At 34.1% G+C, this 13,349-nt stretch overlaps 1 protein-coding gene across 22 annotated transcripts in view; it reads left to right on the top strand.

The window, feature by feature from the left end:
- The window catches only part of ZBTB20 (zinc finger and BTB domain containing 20), a 777,345-nt gene that overhangs the window by 137,692 nt on the left and 626,304 nt on the right, over positions 1–13,349 (top strand). For 18 of the 22 annotated variants that reach the window (XM_073893708.1, XM_073893699.1, XM_073893648.1 and 15 more), the window contains one exon: positions 9,736–9,784. The gene's annotated coding sequence lies outside the window, so the exon portion shown is untranslated. Of the gene's footprint in view, positions 1–1,178; positions 1,273–9,735; positions 9,785–13,349 lie in introns of all 22 variants that reach the window. The other 4 variants (XM_073893667.1, XM_073893702.1, XM_073893656.1 and 1 more) reach the window with 1 other exon arrangement.

Genomic DNA, 13,349 nt, shown 5'->3' with positions numbered 1-13,349 from the left:
AACTTTAAAAATAATCATCTTGTTCACTGTAAATGCTTGATAAATATTTATGGATTGAATATTAATGACTTTTTGTATGTATTTATTTTTCAGATATTTGAGTGCTTACTATATGCCAGGCATAATGCCTAGGGGCAAGCAATTTGGCACTGAATTATATGTAGCTATACTGATAGGATCCCTAACGTAGGAAGATAGACAGTGAATGAGTTAATAAATAAAAAAAAATGATTGCAGAGAGTGATATCCTGTGACAAAAAGAAAGCTGGTAGTAGAATAAAGAGTGATTTGGGGCAGAAAGTGTGGGTATCAGGATAAAGAGTAATGAGGTACCATTTGAGCTGAGATTAAATGATGAGAAGGGGAAGCCATCATGAAATGATCTGGGAGAAGCGCCTTAGAAGAACCAGTTTGAAAGCCCCCAACAAGTGTGGCCTGATAAAGGAATAGAAGAAGACAAATGTGGATCCTAGTAAGAGTTTGTGTGTCTGTGTGTGTGTGTGTGTGTGTGTGTGTGTGTGTGTGTGTGTGTGTTGTGTTAATTTAAGATCCACCATGTTTTGTGTTTGTGTGAGAGGGTTAGTGGGAACAGCACATAAGGTTAGCCCTCTGTATATATTTTTAGGTATCTAAATGATCATATTTTCAAAACTGAAATGTAAGTGTCTGAGCTAAAATGAGAGCAATTGAACTGATTATATCTGAATCAATTTTTGTTGAATCCAAAGGAAGAGCATGCATAGGTATCTGGATAGGAATAGGAGAAGAGTGAGAAGAGAAAGCATTGAGATAGAGTTTTGGAGAAATTGGAGATTAGCATTGGTTCTTTGGCTCCAAGACCATGTAGATTTCAATTACGTGAATGCTCCTTAACATATTATAGGCCTGAATAAATGTTTGCTGAATCAATGTATATTGGTTTAATCTGATTGGATTGGAGGGTACAATTTCTGCATTAATTGGAAGAGAGGCTACACAATGGAACCAGATTATGGAGGACTTTGTAAACCAAACACATTGGATTTGATAGTGTAAGTGATTGGGAATCAGTATAGGGAATAAGGTAATAGCTAGATGATTTCCAAATATTTGTTTTATTATGGTATGTAGGATGAATTAGAGACAAAAGGAGCTGAGGATGGTATTTTATTCCAGATATACTTTTTTATTTTAACCAGGTTTTCATTCCCAGCCTGGCTTGGCTGCATTGGAATCAATTACTTCATTAAAAGTCCCTGGATCTAATGAAGAAAAGCTGCCTCAGTTACCAAGGTTCTTTCTTGTTACGCATTTTTGCATCTATATTCCTGTTTGCCCTTGCCCAGCTTTCTTTCCTGTTTATCTGATCTTTAACCATTTTCAGGACTCTGAACATTCGGCCTTATTTTGCCCTTTTATATTTGTATCTTACTGGTATCTGCTTGATTGCATTTATATGTAGCAAGTAATTCAGTAAAAATTAGATGGAACAAATTTATAACTGAAAACTTTTCTGTACAAACTATAAAAAAGCTCTTTCTTTCTTCTTCCTTCCTTCCTTTCCTTTTCCTTTTTTTTTTTCTTTCTTCCCTCCCTCCCTCTCCATCCCTCTCTCTATCTTTCTTTCCAGCCTTTGCTCATTATGGTACACTGAAAATACTAAGGTTGATGCACTGAAAGCAAATGAGATAAAAATTTGTTGCTATCTCTGGGAGCACGCAATCCCTCTGTGAGAAGGATACACTAAGAAAATTTTCATGTTGTTGCAGCTTTAGCCACAGAAGCAACTTGGGGGCCCTCACCTTTGTGAACTGTTATTGTGACAATATGGGCCATTTATCCTGTTGTCTTGGTTGGCCCATAGACTATATAATCATTCGATCTTGTATCTCACCAGAACTATTTCCAAAAAGGAAATGGAGGGTCAGCTTTTATTGTAGGGTTCTGCATTTACTGAGATAGTGGTGCCTTATTTTTTCATCTGGGCATTTGATTCTGGGAAATTAACAATGGTATATAAGTGCCAGCTACACAGAGGTGGTACCAGTTTTGTCAGCAACTTACAAACAACTCCCCAAATGTGTATGTCTGGGAAAAACAGTATGAATGTGTCTTGCATAGTAGTGAAGAGGTGGACTTGTGTTACATGTGGAACCACATAAGAGAAACTATCAGCTCATGACGGAAACTGAAAATGTAATATTGTTTGTAGAAGTGTAGCCTCTGGCCTGATTGACTAGGTGTGAATCCTGGTTCTACCATTCCGTAGAGGGGCGATCCTTGGGGAATCATGGTCATCTCTCCATGCCTCAGTTTACATATCAATAAGATGAGAATAATGACATCTGATATCTAGCTACCCACCTCCTAGTTTTTGTGAGGTTTAAATGAGCAAATACACATAAAAGTATTTAGAATACTTAGAATAAAACCTGAATACAGGGAATTTTTATATATATATTTGCGATTATCTGATAATCTTTAGAAGTAAAGGTGAACATTGAAGAGCTTTCTCTCTGACCCTGACTCCTCTAAGAGTTACAAAAGTGTAAGAAAATTGTTGCGGCTTCTAGAATGTGGAATGATTTGAAAACAGCACTATTTTGTTTTAAAGCTCAAACTCTCTCTGGTAGTGCAATTATCCTAAAAGGAAACATGCTTAACCTTTAACCAAGACTAAATTAAGCATAGTTGTTTTTACACTGCCCTTTTAGAAGAAAGGAAACAAATCATAAGAAAATACTTCATTATTAGAGATGTCTTCAAAAAGCAACTTTAAACATCCTTGTTATGCCTGGGATGACTGTGTTGTCAGTAAAATCCTCAATGTCTGTGCATTTACAATTTTGTAAAATTGGAAGGCAAAGGATCTTGTGGTTGGTCCCTGTGGTGTGAAAATGCTGGGGTTCGGGTTGTACTTTCAAGAAAGAATTCTTGAGACATCTTTGGTGCAAAAAGGTGATTTCTTTTAAAGCACAGGGACAGGACCCGGGACAGAAGGAGCTGCGCTGGGGTTGTGACCAGTGGTGATTAATACACTTCCAGGTTGGGAGGGGGTTAGGGATGGCCTAAGTCTCTAAGGAATTTTGGAAGCAAGGTTTCCAGGACCTTGAGGGGGCTAGCTCTTGTTCGGAAAAGGTCATTTATTACTGTCTAGTAAAACCTTAGTCATGAGACCCTTCAGATGTGTATCGGTGGGCCATGTGCTTGGAGGAAGATTGCCAACATGTATCTTGGAGTGGGGTGGGGTGGGGTAGAGAGAAAGGAAATTTCCAAAGGAAACTTGTTTATGTTTTGTATGTTAAAGTAGACTTACAGGATCCTGGGGCAGGGAGGGGGCAGAATAATGTTAAGCTAAGGTTGCCTTTTGTTCTTAGCAAAGCATCAACTTCGAGGCAGTTGAGTTCCTAGAGGAAGGTCATTTATGACCCCCCAAAAGATTAAAAACCATCCTCTATGGTTATAAATTTTTCATCTTTAATGAAGATATAATTATAAAACCCTATTTACCAAGGCAGGAAAATCTGCTAGTATATCTTAGGTTTTTAGTTAAAAGAATCAAGGCAAAAACTTTATTGCCTCTGGTGAACCCTTAGCTAACCAGAATTTAATTAACCAGCATTCCAGGTAATCGATGTTTACTTGTGTCAAGCAGCAGTCATTATTCAATATATTAGCTGAGCTAGTATTTCATCCAGAAAAAATGATGAATTTTATTTACTGTTAATTCTTTTCTTTCTGTCATTCTACTTTTGGGATTATTAACATTTTCCATAGTTTTGTAATTGTATATTTCTTATGATATGCTTAGGAATAAGAACATTATATAAATGTTCCAAAACCATTATTATATCCATCTCATTAATATACTTTAGTAGAGAGTATTTCTACTCATTCTGTCCAAATGTGTTGTGGAATAAAGTATCTCAAAGAGGATAAGGGACAATTGGAAAGAAGGGAATTTTACTGATCTCTGAAATTTAAAAGTATGTTGTATTTCTTATGCGTTATGCCAGTGTTCAAATTCACATTTACTTTGATGTTTTTTGAGCGCTGTGAATTGTGCAAGACTGTTGAATCACAGATCTGTACTTCTGAAACAAATAACGCAACATATTTTAAGAAAAAAGAAAAAGAAGAAGATAACAGGAGAGGAAGAAAAGGGGAGTATGTCAGAGGGGGAGACGAACCATGAGAGATGATGGACTCTGAAAAACAAACTGAGGGTTCTAGAGGGGAGGGGGGTAGGGGGATGGGTTAGCCTGGTGATGGGTATTGAGGAGGGCACGTTCTGCATGGAGCACTGGGTGTTATGAACAAACAATGAATCATGGACCACTGCACCAAAAACTAATGATGTAATATATGGTGATTAACATAACAATAAAAAATGAAAAAAAATAAAATGGCCTAAAAGAATATTTTAAAATAATTGATTTATGGATTCTTAGAAAGCGTACACATTCCAAGCTCAAAAACTTTAAAGTTTTTAGTTGAAGGAGTTTAAGTAGATAATTGAGAAATGCATTCTGTTTGCCTGTTAATAATTAACAGGTTAGACTGTGTACTTTTTATAGTCATTGAGTTTTAATTTATTTATTTGTTGGTGTGTTGGTTTTTTAAGAATTTATTTAAGGCATTCTGCTACTGGGAAATAAAAATGAACAGAGTAAAACTGCATATAATAGAGGAAAGGGATCTTTTAAAGAGACAAGTGACAAAAAAAGAAATTGACTGGATTTTGGGATTAAAAGAAGTATTTAGTACATAATCTTTCTGAACTTTTCCCCTCTGTTTGGAGGGGAAACTGAAATACCTAACAGCAAGTATGACTGAGTCAAGTGAATAGTCTTTTGTTGTTGCCCCAGAGCCTGGTTCAATGGAACTTGATTTGATCTTAGATGGCTTCATTATGGGGTTTGGTCAGGTCACTTTAATGGATTCTTGGAGAAGTCTACCATAGAATTTATCAGATTCTCCAGCGCTTTAAAAACTCTGGTAATATCCAAACCCCGAATGCATATCTTCATTTTAAGAAGCACCATTATGGACTGGAACTGAATTAGGCTTTTCCAGTCTTCGAGGGACTGCATCTTGTCCTCTTGACCACGTATGTGTAGGTTCTTCCTGATGTTCTTTAAGGATTATAAATTGGTTTTCATTTGCCATTTTGATGAGATACAGTCAAACTTCATGTTTAAAATTTTTATTTAATGAAGAATTGTTTTCTATAATTATCAGTAGAGGATAGCCTTTAGCAGTTTCTATTTATTTTGTTGTAAGGTATCATTTGCTTGCTTTTAATTTTTATTTATTTGAAATTGTAACAATAATAGTCCTATCACTGAAACTGATGCATGTTCTATTTGTTTTCTCTTATACTAAATAGCAGGCTTACTATATAAATATAGCTTTAAACTTCTTAAGTTTTCTACATTCCAGGCTGTGCATTTCTTTGAAATCTTAATTAAAGATGTGATTGATTAAAATTTGGCTTCTAGGAATCTAAGAGATACCATTATAGGTGGTTCCTGTTTTTGACAAATCTTATTTTTCTTTCTTTTCTTTTTTTGCTCCATCTTCTTTCTTTCGTTCCTCTTTTATTTATTCTTTTCAATAGAGGTGGCCTTCAAAAATAGGGACAGATAGACCTTTTCAACTGGCTTTCTTAACATTCAGGAAATCTAGTAATATGTCATCTAATCTTTTTCCTGCAACATAGACTAGGTCTTGTTTTAGTGACTTTAATGTTTATAAAAAGTAATTTGTGTTTATTGTAGAAAATTTGGAAAGAAATCACAAGAAGAAAAATATCTGCCATAATCTTAATATCTGAGATTAGTGCTAGGAATAATTTAGTATGTAGGTCCTTACATGCTTTTTCTAATGCATACACATTTTTTTCTGATACATAGATAGACACATACATACAGATCTACATTTATTCACAGAACCCATTGTGCATAGTCTATATATGTATATATCATATCATAAAAATTATTATTATTATTTTGCAACCTGCTTTTTAAGCTTAATGATGCTTTGTAAATTTTCACTTGCCATATTTAATGAAAGCTTAACATTATGTTACATATCATTTATTTAACTAGTTCACTGTTTGGAATATTTAGGCTACTTTAATTTGCATTCCTTTCAGTATAGATTAATTCTATAGAATATTCATTACAGATAACTATTACAGATTAATATTATTTTATATATATATCTTAGCTTGTGTTTCTTCTATTGTGAATTCCCTTTTCATGTGAAAAAAATGAGATCTTTGTTTTATTTATTTATTTATAGATTATTAACTCTACGATGTCATATACTTTAAAAATATTTATTTGTTTTATTGTTGGCCTCATATTTATTCAAGATATTTTTTGACTTTGAAAAATTTTTAATTTTAAGTAGTGAAATTGATAAATCTTTATGCTTATGTTATATTCTACTGTCTATGTGGCATTCTCACCTTGGAATTCAGAAAATTATATACATAGGTTTTCTTACAGCTCTTTGATTACTTATTACATTCAGATGTATCAATCTGCTTTATATTTTGGTGCCTGGTAAGAGGTAGGGAACAAAAAAAATTCTTTTCCTATGTAATTAGTCTCAATGCTGTGAAAATGCTACCTGTAATGCTTCCCTGTGGTCTATTCTACTGATCTGTCTCTTCCACTGCCAATATCACACTGTCATCTATATTTCAATCTTTGGTGAAAACTAACCTTGTTCTCTACTCCTTTGCTGCGGGGTCAAAAACCAACACTTGATATTTTTTTTGTTATAACCTCCTTTTTGGTTTTATGTATTTTTAAAAAATTTGAACTAACTTAAAACATCAGAACTACTAAAGATAATTTTAGTTCAATTTAGTTCAACAAAGACTTACTGAATGTTTGCTATATACCAGTTCCTGTGCATGTATTAGGAATACATAAATGAATTGGAAACCTGTGTGGTAGAATCCTTGTGCTAGAAAAATGTATTAATCTGATGGAGGCAGACAGTGTATGTAAATGGTCAAGATAGTGGCCTAATATTGATAACTATTTTTTTCTGATTCTTTTTTACTTTTTTTAATCTATGACTTTTTGACTCTAGGCATTTTATATGCTTTTCTTTTTTATCTTCCTTAAAACCCAGAAAAAATTAAGTGACATTGATTTAAAGGAGTTAGATTGACTCAGGCATATGAAATATGATGACATTTTTCATATTCGTATAGTCTGTTTACTTTTTCTAATTAATGAACTGATAATTGTGTCTTCCTATTTTCAGTTCTGTAAATTTTTATTGAATATTTGCTAGGCACTATTTAAGGAGCCATAGGGAAAGAAAAATGTATGTCTTTGACAAATTTATAATTTAGTGGGGGAAATTCATTATTTATAAAATAATAGCAATATAATAAAATAATAGATATTGAGAGTATTGTTTGCTGTGTGCGTTGTACAAAGCAAGGTAATATATATTAACTTGTTTACCTCTTATAATAGCCCATCTAGTCCCCTAGATACTTTTTTGACGCTCTCTCTCTCTCACTTCATGTACACTTTTTCTTATTGTCACCTCCTTTGAGAAGCTTTCTTGTCCAAACCAATTTAAAATATCTGCCCATGTCAATGCTGTTACCTTACTGTTTGCACTCATAGTACTAATTACATGACATTATAATTTTAACAGCTTACTTGCCTATTGTTTGTTTTCCACTGCTAGAATGAATATTGAATGGAAGACTAAACAATGGGTTGTAGAAGTTTGCAGTTGTGAAAGAGAAAAGTTTAATATATAAAATTTAACTTCTTTAAGTCTAAATTTCTTTATCTGTAAATGGATGCAGACTTAGTGCTTGTCTTTTTTTTTAATGTTTTTTTATTTATTTATTCATGAGAGTCAGAGAGAGAGAGAGAGGGGGAGAGAGAGAGAGAGAGAGAGAGAGAGAGAGAGAGAGAGGCAGAGGGAGAAGCAGGCTCCCCGCCTAGCAGGGAGCCCGATGTGGGACTCGATCCCAGGACCCTGGGATCATGACCTGAGCCAAAGGCAGACGCTTAACCATCTGAGCCACCCAGGCGCCCACAGACTTAGTGCTTGTCTTATAGGTTGATCAGGCTGTTCATTATTTCACTCAATAAATATTCATTGATCTTAGTATATGGCAGACACTCTTCATGAAATTGGGAATACAGTGAAAAAAGACAGTGTCTGTCCATATGGCACTTCCATTCTAGTGGGGGAGACAATAGATAAAAATTACTTTTATAATGTATCATGTAATGGTCAAATTAATTTTCTCCAAATTAAATTTCTCGACCTCATCCCTACAATCTGAACATTTTTTTCTATTTCTAGTTATTCTCTGTTTATCCATGATTAATGGTTCTAATCACATTCCTCCCAAAAGATTCTAATTTTCTAAAGTTTGGTGTTGCAGAGTAAATGTGATATTACTCATGTATACTGACTATAACAGGACTAGCACCTTCCTTTCCTCAGTCCCATTTATCAGTACAGCCTAAACTCAGGTTTGTTTTGGTTTACTGGTATAGTTTAATGTTTGATTCTTTGTTTTCCCTTCATAAAATATTATTTATGCATATTAAAGATCCAATCAGTTAAAATCCTTAGATCTTTTTCATTTTAATGTTTTTGTTGTTGTGTTTTTTTGTTTGTTTTTTGTTTTTTTACTGTAGATGCACTGGCTAATAGGATTGGCTTATGTTTATGTATGCGTTTCCATTAGTAAAACTGCTTTTGAGATTTTGAATGGCTGAATCTCTGTGTAGATTATTAGTAGATATGACATCAAGGTCATCATTGAAATTTCATGGCAAATTTAGAGGGATAACTTTCCAAGGACATAAAATATCAAATTCAATTTTTAATAGGAGAATTGTTTCTAGTTAATTTTTTTTTTATATTCAGACTCACCAAATTGGTTTTAAAGGCACCTCAACATCCTGCCTGCTTTACTACTCCCAGTCCTAGGTTTGAGTATATACTATCAAACACATGTGGATGGAAAAGAATTTAAAAGTGACTCATTCATTTGTTTGACATCCCTCCCTCCAAATCTGTGTAGGACCCTACAATAATAGCCTTGCTTGCTGAGACAGGAAACATAAAGCCATGTTCTAATGTCAGTGCATTAGGTACTGTATACCAGTTCAAGCTATATCGAACATGTTACCCTCTGCTCCCTGTTTCTTTCCTTCCATTTACTTTTCATTCTCTGGATTATCTTCCTTTATGCAAATCTCTTTAACCTCACTCATTATTTTGAGGATAGGGCCTGTGTTTTATGTTTGTATTTTTTCTAACTCATCAGTACTTACCAGTATATTATACCCAGTAGATCTTTGCAAAATCTCTGATAATAAAGAATAGACAAATACATGGGCTAAACTATTTGGGATTACCTTTTTTCAATTATACAAACATAAATATAAAAACTTTAATTGTGTAAATTAAGAAAGCTTCTAATAATACTGTAATAAATACCCTGGTCTGCATCTAAACCCTGTACACACATTGATTTAAATCATGTATTTGTGCCATACTTTACTTTGTACTTGTACTGCACATACAGAAATGAATGTGTTAGCCTTTTTTTTTCTTTTGAAAACTATAGATATTAGTTGGCACACACAAACTCAGCTACCTACTTCTCATGACTAGTTATAGACTTACTGTGGAAATGTAAATTGCTTCCTTAGAAGATTTCTAATTTTAAGTATTTTCTTTTTACAGTCACACAAAAAGTATTAAGGATTGCCCCTTGAGACTCTGAAGACTGAAGGTAATGTCCAGTGATATTTTCTTGAATGGGTTTTGTCTTCCTGAAAAATTTCATAATATTTAAGGCCTTGGTTTACTGCCTCAGATCTTTATTGCCCTTTAACACATTAAATATCTTTTTCTATGTCTACCTAAAAAATAATCTGAAATTGTAAGTCAAAAAAGAAGAACCCTTGTGTCATGTCAGAATGTCTCAGCCTAATTGGGTGTTGCTATACCTCTTCTTCCTTCTATATGGGAATGTATTATGGCCCTTTTCTGTTTTTGAAATCAGTTTGGAACTCTTCTGATTTTATACCTTGCCCTTTTCTTAAATAGACATACTGGCTTAAAACCAAAAAGTTAACACCCATTCCTCCTCAGGAAGAGCTTTACAACTAACTATACTAGATAAAAATGCATTTGTTATAGACAATAAAACTGTGCAGGAAATCGTGCGGATGAGATTTAGTGGCTACTTGTAGTCAGAAGTCCAGAATTTCAGGCAAGAAGTGTACAATAGACTTGTGTTGCTGCATTGTGTATAAAGAGCTCATAGGGATTGAAGAAGGTTTCTGAGACAAGAGGGGGCTGTGATTACTTTGTTTCTTACATGCATGGTTAGGTCTTCCAGCGAGAATAACATGGTAGGGTAATTTATTACAGAAGAGTAAATCACAGATTACATTGGAGGGGGATGGGGTGCTGCGATCCAACCATCAGTTTTGTGAATACATACACTTAAGCATGTGTGATAGCTTGTTTTTAATTTCTTTACACCAGTGCACACCTCAAACATTCCGTTTAGCAGTGGGATATGCAAATTGTTCCAAATGCAGCAGCAGTACTTTCACCTGAATGTCAAAACTGTCAGAGAGCTTTAAATCAAATCTTTATAACATTTTTTAAAAACCAGCCAGCCCCGAGATTGAGGCACCAAACTCACTGCAAAAACTTGATTCCCATGCTTTCAAAATGCTCCAGTATGTCAACAGGGTAATGTCAAAGTTCTAATTCACCTGCTTTCTAATTTTAACCTTTTAAGGATTTTATTTTATTTGGCTTAATTACAGTATTTTCTACAAATTAATGATAAATGCCTTGATTAATAAAACCAAATGTCAGAGAAAATGACAACTTGATGAAAAAATAATACTCGGCAATATTTTAAGGTACAGAAGTACTAAAGATGTACTCTTAAACCTCATACTTCATCAGCTCTTTTTGAGGGTGGGTAACAGCGTTATTCTTGCACAGAAGTTTCCATTGCCACATGTGTAGATGCATTTTAGCAATATAGTTCTCAGCTGTTGTTTTTACTAGTAACTGTTATAGATAGAAATATATTCGTAATTTTTAATCTCTCCTTTTCCTGACAATATTATTTATTTTTATTTCACAAAATCAAGGTAAACTATATTTTAGGTTGGGTATAGAGATAAAGCTATCATATTAAGCATCCAAACAGCAACGCGGACACGTGCGCGCATGTGCGTGTGCGTTTGTGTTCGCGTGTGTATTTCAAGAAGTCTCATGGTATAAAATGTAGTAGTTTGCAACTGGATATCTGTTAGACTGTTATGAATATTTCACCTGGAGTATTTAAAAATTATTCAGTAAAAGTATTAAATACAAAGAGAGCACCTCCATTTCAAAGGGAAATAGATTTTAATATGGGGATTTCCCTTTTTTCAATGTTTTTTTTTCCTGAGGTTTCATTAAAAGACCTGACTACCAATAAAGAGTTGTAACTTGTTTTTTTCCTATAAATTGTTGGTTAGATAAAAAAAGAACCCTAAAGATCAAGAAATACGACTATTTTCCCCTTTTTACTGAAAATCATGGAGTTAAAAAAATTTTAAAGATTTCATGTATTTTTCCATCTTCACAAACATCAGGATAACTTTGGGGTATGAATACTTATTTGATTAAATGTTATGCAGAAATAGTACTGTACAAGAATTATAGTCTGTGTTGGTTTTTTTATTTTCATATTTCACAGATGAAGCTGCCAACCAAATGAGGGAAGGCACAGTGGTCTCTTCTGTGTTCTGCTTTTGTTTGGTTTGGTTGTTCAGGGATAAAAAGACCCACATAATGCACTGTCAGTGAAATGGACACACTTGGACCATCTGTTCATGTAATGACATGATGGCCCTACCTATCAACAGAAATTTCTGCCAACTAATGTTAAAATCACTTTTTTTTTGGTAATATGCTGGGAATTCCTAGATAGGGTTTCAGGCATGTTGCTACACATAGTAAGATAAATAGAGGTAAATGTTGGTCAATTGCTTGTAAATACAATTATGTTAATCCCAAGGGAAACATTCTCCAGTGGAGATTTCTGGTACTATTTAAAATTGGAGATGGGTTGTGCTGAACCTTCCTTTAGCTGGCTATAGGTTTTATTGTTTTTGTGTATTGTCTGGTTCCAGACATCTAGTCTGTACTGGTAAAGCTGCTTGATGAGTAGGGGCCACTGACATCGCTGCCCTGACTGCTCACATACCTGCCATGAATAATAGATTTGTCAGCTCGTTACTCATTGCATTGTAACTGTCTCTGTTCCTTCTTAGCTGATCACTGCCCAGAGAAGTTGAAGTTCCACTGTAGGACAAAGCTTCTATTATGTTTCTATACCTGCATTTATTTGTATACCAAAGCATCTATTCTTCTTTCTTCAAATACTGGTAAATAAGACATGCCACACTTCCTTCTCAATTCTTCAATTACATATTAAACAATGTACTTCCCCCCCTCGTTAATTATATTCATCTGCCTTTCACCAATTTACTTTCATATATGAACCAATTAACTTTTATTCATTAGTTACAGGATTTGGTCGAGAAAATACTAACACCTACCTCACAATTCACAGCTTTATAAGTTTCTCATTGAGATTCTAGTTATTTGGGTCAGTACTATAAGAGAATGTCATTTGCCCCAAAATGTTTATGAACAAAGGAGGTAGACTGAAACCCAAAATAATCCTAAAAGACTTTTGCTTGATGGGACATTGTTTGATCCTAGAAATGAGGACAACTGACCAAACCTTATACAGTTAGTCTTTAGTTTCAGGAAGTTGGAGTTGATTTTTTAAACTTTATGCTGGTGCGAACACACACAATGACCAGCAGATGCTCTTTGAAGAATCTAAACCTTATGGAAAATTAAACTTGTTAGACTATCTCTCATCCAACAGGAAAAGAAAAAAACCCTAAAAATAAGTATGTTTTCTAATGGACTTAAAATACATAAATTTCTGGTTTTAGTACTTATAATTTGACCATACCTTCTCTCTAAATGACTTTTTGGTCTTTTTGGAAACTGTGTTCTCTCCTTTAAGCTCACACTGTTTTATTCTGCAAGCTCAAGTAATTGAGACCTTACTGGTTTGAAAAGATTAAGGCAGCTTCCGGAGTTGCCCACTGTATAAGTACCAGTAGAATGATCCGTTTCTCAGTAGGATTCATTTACCTTCATTTCCTTTGCAAGCTTGTGTTTATTAATGAATAAACTACACTCATGAAACACACTGCTAAGTAGATCAATCAAAAGATATCAAGAAAAACTGTGAACATTGT

Source organism: Callorhinus ursinus, unplaced genomic scaffold, assembly GCF_003265705.2.
Source record: "Callorhinus ursinus isolate GAN/ISIS: 27379988/994484 unplaced genomic scaffold, GSC_fseal_2.0 scaffold1, whole genome shotgun sequence".
NCBI lineage: Eukaryota > Metazoa > Chordata > Mammalia > Carnivora > Otariidae > Callorhinus > Callorhinus ursinus.
Note: the sequence above shows the minus strand (reverse complement) of the source record. Positions and strands in the feature narration are given on the sequence as shown.